This window comes from Salmo salar, chromosome ssa17 (assembly GCF_905237065.1).
Source record: "Salmo salar chromosome ssa17, Ssal_v3.1, whole genome shotgun sequence".
NCBI lineage: Eukaryota > Metazoa > Chordata > Actinopteri > Salmoniformes > Salmonidae > Salmo > Salmo salar.
Genome location: NC_059458.1, coordinates 20,684,203 through 20,690,917, shown reverse-complemented (window position 1 = coordinate 20,690,917; position 6,715 = coordinate 20,684,203). Strand labels below are relative to the sequence as shown.

Below are 6,715 nucleotides of genomic sequence, written 5' to 3'. Positions count from 1 at the left end.
AGAAGCCGTAAAAAAAAGGTGTAACGGAAGGCACTGACACATGCCCATGCTATAGCGAGAAAAAAAAATGTGTTCACACATCATTGCTAGAAATAAACTGTTTAGCAGAGGATGGTTTCGATCCATCGACCTCTGGGTTATGAGCCCAGCACGCTTCCGCTGCGCTACTCTGTTTTCAACCACTCCAGAAAAGAGTAAGACCCACAATCCATGGCTTAGGAGGCCAGTGTCTTAGGCCACTGGGGTACTGTGAAATCCTTTTCACCTATACGAACTGATAGAAGCAGTAAAAAAAAGGTGTAACGGAAGGCACTTACACATGCCCATGATATAGAGAAAAAAAATTATTGTTCGCACTTCATTGCTAAAAATAAACTGTTTAGCAGAGGATGGTTTCGATCCATCGACCTCTGGGTTATGGGCCCAGCACGCTTCCGCTGCGCCACTCTGCTTTCAAACACCCCAGATGGGACTTGAACCCACAATCACTGGCTTAGGAGGCCAGTGCCTTATCCATTAGGCCACTGGGGCACTGTAGTTCATTTACGACCAGTACAAACTCATTGAAGCAGTAAAAAAAATGTGTAACAGAAGGCACTGACAAATGCCCATGATATAGCAGATTTTTTTTCTTCGCACTTCAATGCTAAAAACAAACTGTTTAGCAGAGGATGGTTTTGATCCATCGACCTCTGGGCCCAGCACGCTTCCGCTGCGCCACTCTGCTTTCAACCACTCTGTGAAAAGAGTAGGAATCACAATCCATGGCTTAGGAGGCCAGTGTCTCTGGCCACTGGTGTACTGTGAAATCTTTGTCACCTATACGAACAGATAGAAGCAGTAAAAAAATGTGTAACGGAAGGCACTGACACATGCCCATGCTATAGCGAGAAAAAAATGTGTTCACACATCATTGCTAGAAATAAACTGTTTAGCAGAGGATGGTTTCGATCCATCGACCTCTGGGTTATGAGCCCAGCACGCTTCCGCTGCGCTACTCTGTTTTCAACCACTCCAGAAAAGAGTAAGACCCACAATCCATGGCTTAGGAGGCCAGTGTCTTAGGCCACTGGGGTACTGTGAAATCCTTTTCACCTATACGAACTGATAGAAGCAGTAAAAAAATGTGTAACGGAAGGCACTTACACATGCCCATGATATAGAGAAAAAAATTATTGTTCGCACTTCATTGCTAAAAATAAACTGTTTAGCAGAGGATGGTTTCGATCCATCGACCTCTGGGTTATGGGCCCAGAACGCTTCCGCTGCGCCACTCTGCTTTTAGACTATGCAGAAAAGAGTAGGAATCACAATCCATGTCTTAGGAGGCCAGTGTCTCAGGCCACTGGTGTACTGCGAAATCCTTTTCACCTACACGAACTGATAGAAGCAGTAAAAAAAGGTGTAACGGAAGGCACTTACACATGCCCATGATATAGAGGAAAAAAATATTTTTCGCACTTCATTGCTAAAAATAAACTGTTTAGCAGAGGATGGTTTCGATCCATCGACCTCTGGGTTATGGGCCCAGCACGCTTCCGCTGCGCCACTCTGCTTTTAGACTACTGCAGAAAAGAGTAGGAACCACAATCCATGGCTTAGGAGGCCAGTGTCTCAAGCCACTGGGGTACTGTGAAATCCTTTTCACCTATACGAACTGATAGAAGCAGTAAAAAAAGGTGTAACGGAAGGCACTTACACATGCCCATGATATAGAGAAAAAAATTATTGTTCGCACTTCATTGCTAAAAATAAACTGTTTAGCAGAGGATGGTTTCGATCCATCGACCTCTGGGTTACGGGCCCATCACGCTTCCGCTACGCCACTCTGCTTTCAAACACCCCAGATGGGACTAGAACCCACAATCCATGGCTTAGGAGGCCAGTGTCTTAGGCCACTGGGGTACTGTGAAATCCTTTTCACCTATACGAACTGATAGAAGCAGTAAAAAAAGGTGTAACGGAAGGCACTTACACCCATGATATAGAGAAAAAAATTATTGTTCGCACTTCATTGCTAAAAATAAACAGTTTAGCAGAGGATGGTTTCGATCCATCGACCTCTGGGTTATGGGCCCAGCACGCTTCCGCTGCGCCACTCTGCTTTCAACCACTCTGTGAAAAGAGTAGGAATCACAATCCATGGCTTAGGAGGCCAGTGTCTCTGGCCACTGGTGTACTGTGAAATCTTTGTCACCTATACGAACTGATAGAAGCAGTAAAAAAATGTGTAACGGAAGGCACTGACACATGCCCATGCTATAGCGAGAAAAAAAAATGTGTTCACACATCATTGCTAGAAATAAACTGTTTAGCAGAGGATGGTTTCGATCCATCGACCTCTGGGTTATGAGCCCAGCACGCTTCCGCTGCGCTACTCTGTTTTCAACCACTCCAGAAAAGAGTAAGACCCACAATCCATGGCTTAGGAGGCCAGTGTCTTAGGCCACTGGGGTACTGTGAAATCCTTTTCACCTATACGAACTGATAGAAGCAGTAAAAAAAATGTGTAACGGAAGGCACTTACACATGCCCATGATATAGAGAAAAAAAATTATTGTTCGCACTTCATTGCTAAAAATAAACTGTTTAGCAGAGGATGGTTTCGATCCATCGACCTCTGGGTTATGGGCCCAGAACGCTTCCGCTGCGCCACTCTGCTTTTAGACTATGCAGAAAAGAGTAGGAATCACAATCCATGTCTTAGGAGGCCAGTGTCTCAGGCCACTGGTGTACTGCGAAATCCTTTTCACCTACACGAACTGATAGAAGCAGTAAAAAAAGGTGTAACGGAAGGCACTTACACATGCCCATGATATAGAGGAAAAAAAAATATTTTTCGCACTTCATTGCTAAAAATAAACTGTTTAGCAGAGGATGGTTTCGATCCATCGACCTCTGGGTTATGGGCCCAGCACGCTTCCGCTGCGCCACTCTGCTTTTAGACTATGCAGAAAAGAGTAGGAATCACAATCCATGTCTTAGGAGGCCAGTGTCTCAAGCCACTGGGGTACAGTGAAATCCTTTTCACCTATACGAACTGATAGAAGCAGTAAAAAAAGGTGTAACGGAAGGCACTTACACATGCCCATGATATAGAGAAAAAAATTATTGTTCGCACTTCATTGCTAAAAATAAACTGTTTAGCAGAGGGTGGTTTCGATCCATCGACCTCTGGGTTACGGGCCCATCACGCTTCCGCTACGCCACTCTGCTTTCAAACACCCCAGATGGGACTTGAACCCACAATCCATGGCTTAGGAGGCCAGTGTCTTAGGCCACTGGGGTACTGTGAAATCCTTTTCACCTATACGAACTGATAGAAGCAGTAAAAAAATGTGTAACGGAAGGCACTTACACATGCCCATGATATAGAGAAAAAAAATTATTGTTCGCACTTCATTGCTAAAAATAAACTGTTTAGCAGAGGATGGTTTCGATCCATCGACCTCTGGGTTATGGGCCCAGCACGCTTCCGCTGCGCCACTCTGCTTTCAAACACCCCAGATGGGACTTGAACCCACAATCACTGGCTTAGGAGGCCAGTGCCTTATCCATTAGGCCACTGGGGGACTGTAGTTCATTTACGACCAGTACAAACTCATTGAAGCAGTAAAAAATATGTGTAACAGAAGGCACTGACAAATGCCCATGATATAGCAGATTTTTTTCTTCGCACTTCAATGCTAAAAACAAACTGTTTAGCAGAGGATGGTTTTGATCCATCGACCTCTGGGCCCAGCACGCTTCCGCTGCGCCACTCTGCTTTCAACCACTCTGTGAAAAGAGTAGGAATCACAATCCATGGCTTAGGAAGCCAGTGTCTCTGGCCACTGGTGTACTGTGAAATCTTTTTCACCTATACGAACAGATAGAAGCAGTAAAAAAATGTGTAACGGAAGGCACTGACACATGCCCATGCTATAGCGAGAAAAAAAATGTGTTCACACATCATTGCTAAAAATAAACTGTTTAGCAGAGGATGGTTTCGATCCATCGACCTCTGGGTTATGAGCCCAGCACGCTTCCGCTGCGCCACTCTGTTTTCAAACACTCCAGAAAAGAGTAAGACCCACAATCCATGGCTTAGGAGGCCAGTGTCTTAGGCCACTGGGGTACTGTGAAATCCTTTTCACCTATACGAACTGATAGAAGCAGTAAAAAAATGTGTAACGGAAGGCACTTACACATGCCCATGATATAGAGAAAAAAATTATTGTTCGCACTTCATTGCTAAAAATAAACTGTTTAGCAGAGGATGGTTTCGATCCATCGACCTCTGGGTTATGGGCCCAGCACGCTTCCGCTGCGCCACTCTGCTTTTAGACTATGCAGAAAAGAGTAGGAATCACAATCCATGTCTTAGGAGGCCAGTGTCTCAGGCCACTGGTGTACTGCGAAATCCTTTTCACCTATACGAACTGATAGAAGCAGTAAAAAAAAAGGTGTAACGGAAGGCACTTACACATGCCCATGATATAGAGAAAAAAATTAATTGTTCGCACTTCATTGCTAAAAATAAGCTGTTTAGCAGAGGATGGTTTCGATCCATCGCCCTCTGGGTTATGGTCCCAGCACGCCTCCGCTGCGCCACTCTGCTTTCAACCACTCCAGAAAAGAGTAAGACCCACAATCCATGGCTTAGGAGGCCAGTGTCTTAGGCCACTGGGGTACTGCGAAATCCTTTTCACCTATACGAACTGATAGAAGCAGTAAAAAAAGGTGTAACGGAAGGCACTTACACATGCCCATGATATAGAGAAAAAAATTATTGTTCGCACTTCATTGCTAAAAATAAACTGTTTAGCAGAGGATGGTTTCGATCCATCGACCTCTGGGTTATGGGCCCAGCACGCTTCCGCTGCGCCACTCTGCTTTCAACCACTGCAGAAAAGAGTAAGACCCACAATCCATGGCTTAGGAGGCCAGTGTCTTAGGCCACTGGGGTACAGTGAAATCGTTTTCACCTATACGAACTGATAGAAGCAGTAAAAAAAATGTGTAACAGAAGGCACTTACACATGCCCATGATATAGAGAAAAAAATTAATTGTTCGAACTTCATTGCTAAAAATAAGCTGTTTAGCAGAGGATGGTTTCGATCATTTGACCTCTGGGTTATGGGCCCAGCACGCTTCCGCTGCGCCACTCTGCTTTCAACCACTCCAGAAAAGAGTAAGACCCACAATCCATGGCTTAGGAGGCCAGTGTCTTAGGCCACTGGGGTACTGTGAAATCCTTTTCACCTATACGAACTGATAGAAGCAGTAAAAAAAATGTGTAACGGAAGGCACTTACACATGCCCATGATATAGAGAAAAAAATGTATTGTTCGCACTTCATTGCTAAAAATAAACTGTTTAGCAGAGGATGTTTTCGATCCATCGACCTCTGGGTTATGGGCCCAGCACGCTTCCGCTGCGCCACTCTGCTTTTAAACTATGCAGAAAAGAGTAGGAATCATAATCCATGTCTTAGGAGGCCAGTGTCTCAGGCCACTGGTGTACTGCGAAATCCTTTTCACCTATACGAACTGATAGAAGCAGTAAAAAAAAGGTGTAACGGAAGGCACTTACACATGCCCATGATATAGAGAAAAAAATTAATTGTTCGCACTTCATTGCTAAAAATAAGCTGTTTAGCAGAGGATGGTTTCGATCCATCGCCCTCTGGGTTATGGGCCCAGCACGCTTCCGCTGCGCCACTCTGCTTTCAACCACTCCAGAAAAGAGTAAGACCCACAATCCATGGCTTAGGAGGCCAGTGTCTTAGGCCACTGGGGTACTGTGAAATCCTTTTCACCTATACGAACTGATAGAAGCAGTAAAAAAATGTGTAACGGAAGGCACTTACACATGCCCATGATATAGAGAAAAAAATGTATTGTTCGCACTTCATTGCTAAAAATAAACTGTTCAGCAGAGGATGGTTTCGATCCATCGACCTCTGGATTATGGGCCCAGCACGCTTCCGCTGCGCCACTCTACTTTTAGACTATGCAGAAAAGAGTAGGAATCACAATCCATGTCTTAGGAGGCCAGTGTCTCAGGCCACTGGTGTACTGCGAAATCCTTTTCACCTATACGAACTGATAGAAGCAGTAAAAAAAAGGTGTAACGGAAGGCACTTACACATGCCCATGATATAGAGAAAAAAAATTATTGTTCGCACTTCATTGCTAAAAATAAACTGTTTAGCAGAGGATGGTTTCGATCCATCGACCTCTGGGTTATGGGCCCAGCACGCTTCCGCTGCGCCACTCTGCTTTCAACCACTGAAGAAAAGAGTAAGACCCACAATCCATGGCTTAGGAGGCCAGTGTCTTAGGCCAATGGGGTACAGTGAAATCGTTTTCACCTATACGAACTGATAGAAGCAGTAAAAAAAATGTGTAACGGAAGGCACTTACACATGCCCATGATATAGAGAAAAAAATTAATTGTTCGCACTTCATTGCTAAAAATAAGCTGTTTAGCAGAGGATGGTTTCGATCATTTGACCTCTGGGTTATGGGCCCAGCACGCTTCCGCTGCGCCACTCTGCTTTCAACCACTCCAGAAAAGAGTAAGACCCACAATCCATGGCTTAGGAGGCCAGTGTCTTAGGCCACTGGGGTACTGTGAAATCCTTTTCACCTATACGAACTGATAGAAGCAGTAAAAAAAATGTGTAACGGAAGGCACTTACACATGCCCATGATATAGAGAAAAAAATGT

At 44.6% G+C, this 6,715-nt stretch overlaps 2 non-coding genes across 2 annotated transcripts; both read right to left on the bottom strand.

Annotated features, from left to right (window-relative positions):
* Positions 1-458: 458 nt before the first annotated feature.
* trnar-ccu (transfer RNA arginine (anticodon CCU)) lies at positions 459-531 on the bottom strand. Its single transcript has one exon. It is a non-coding gene; the product is annotated as a tRNA-Arg (tRNA).
* Positions 532-3,499: 2,968 nt separating this feature from the next.
* trnar-ccu (transfer RNA arginine (anticodon CCU)) lies at positions 3,500-3,572 on the bottom strand. Its single transcript has one exon. It is a non-coding gene; the product is annotated as a tRNA-Arg (tRNA).
* Positions 3,573-6,715: the final 3,143 nt, after the last annotated feature.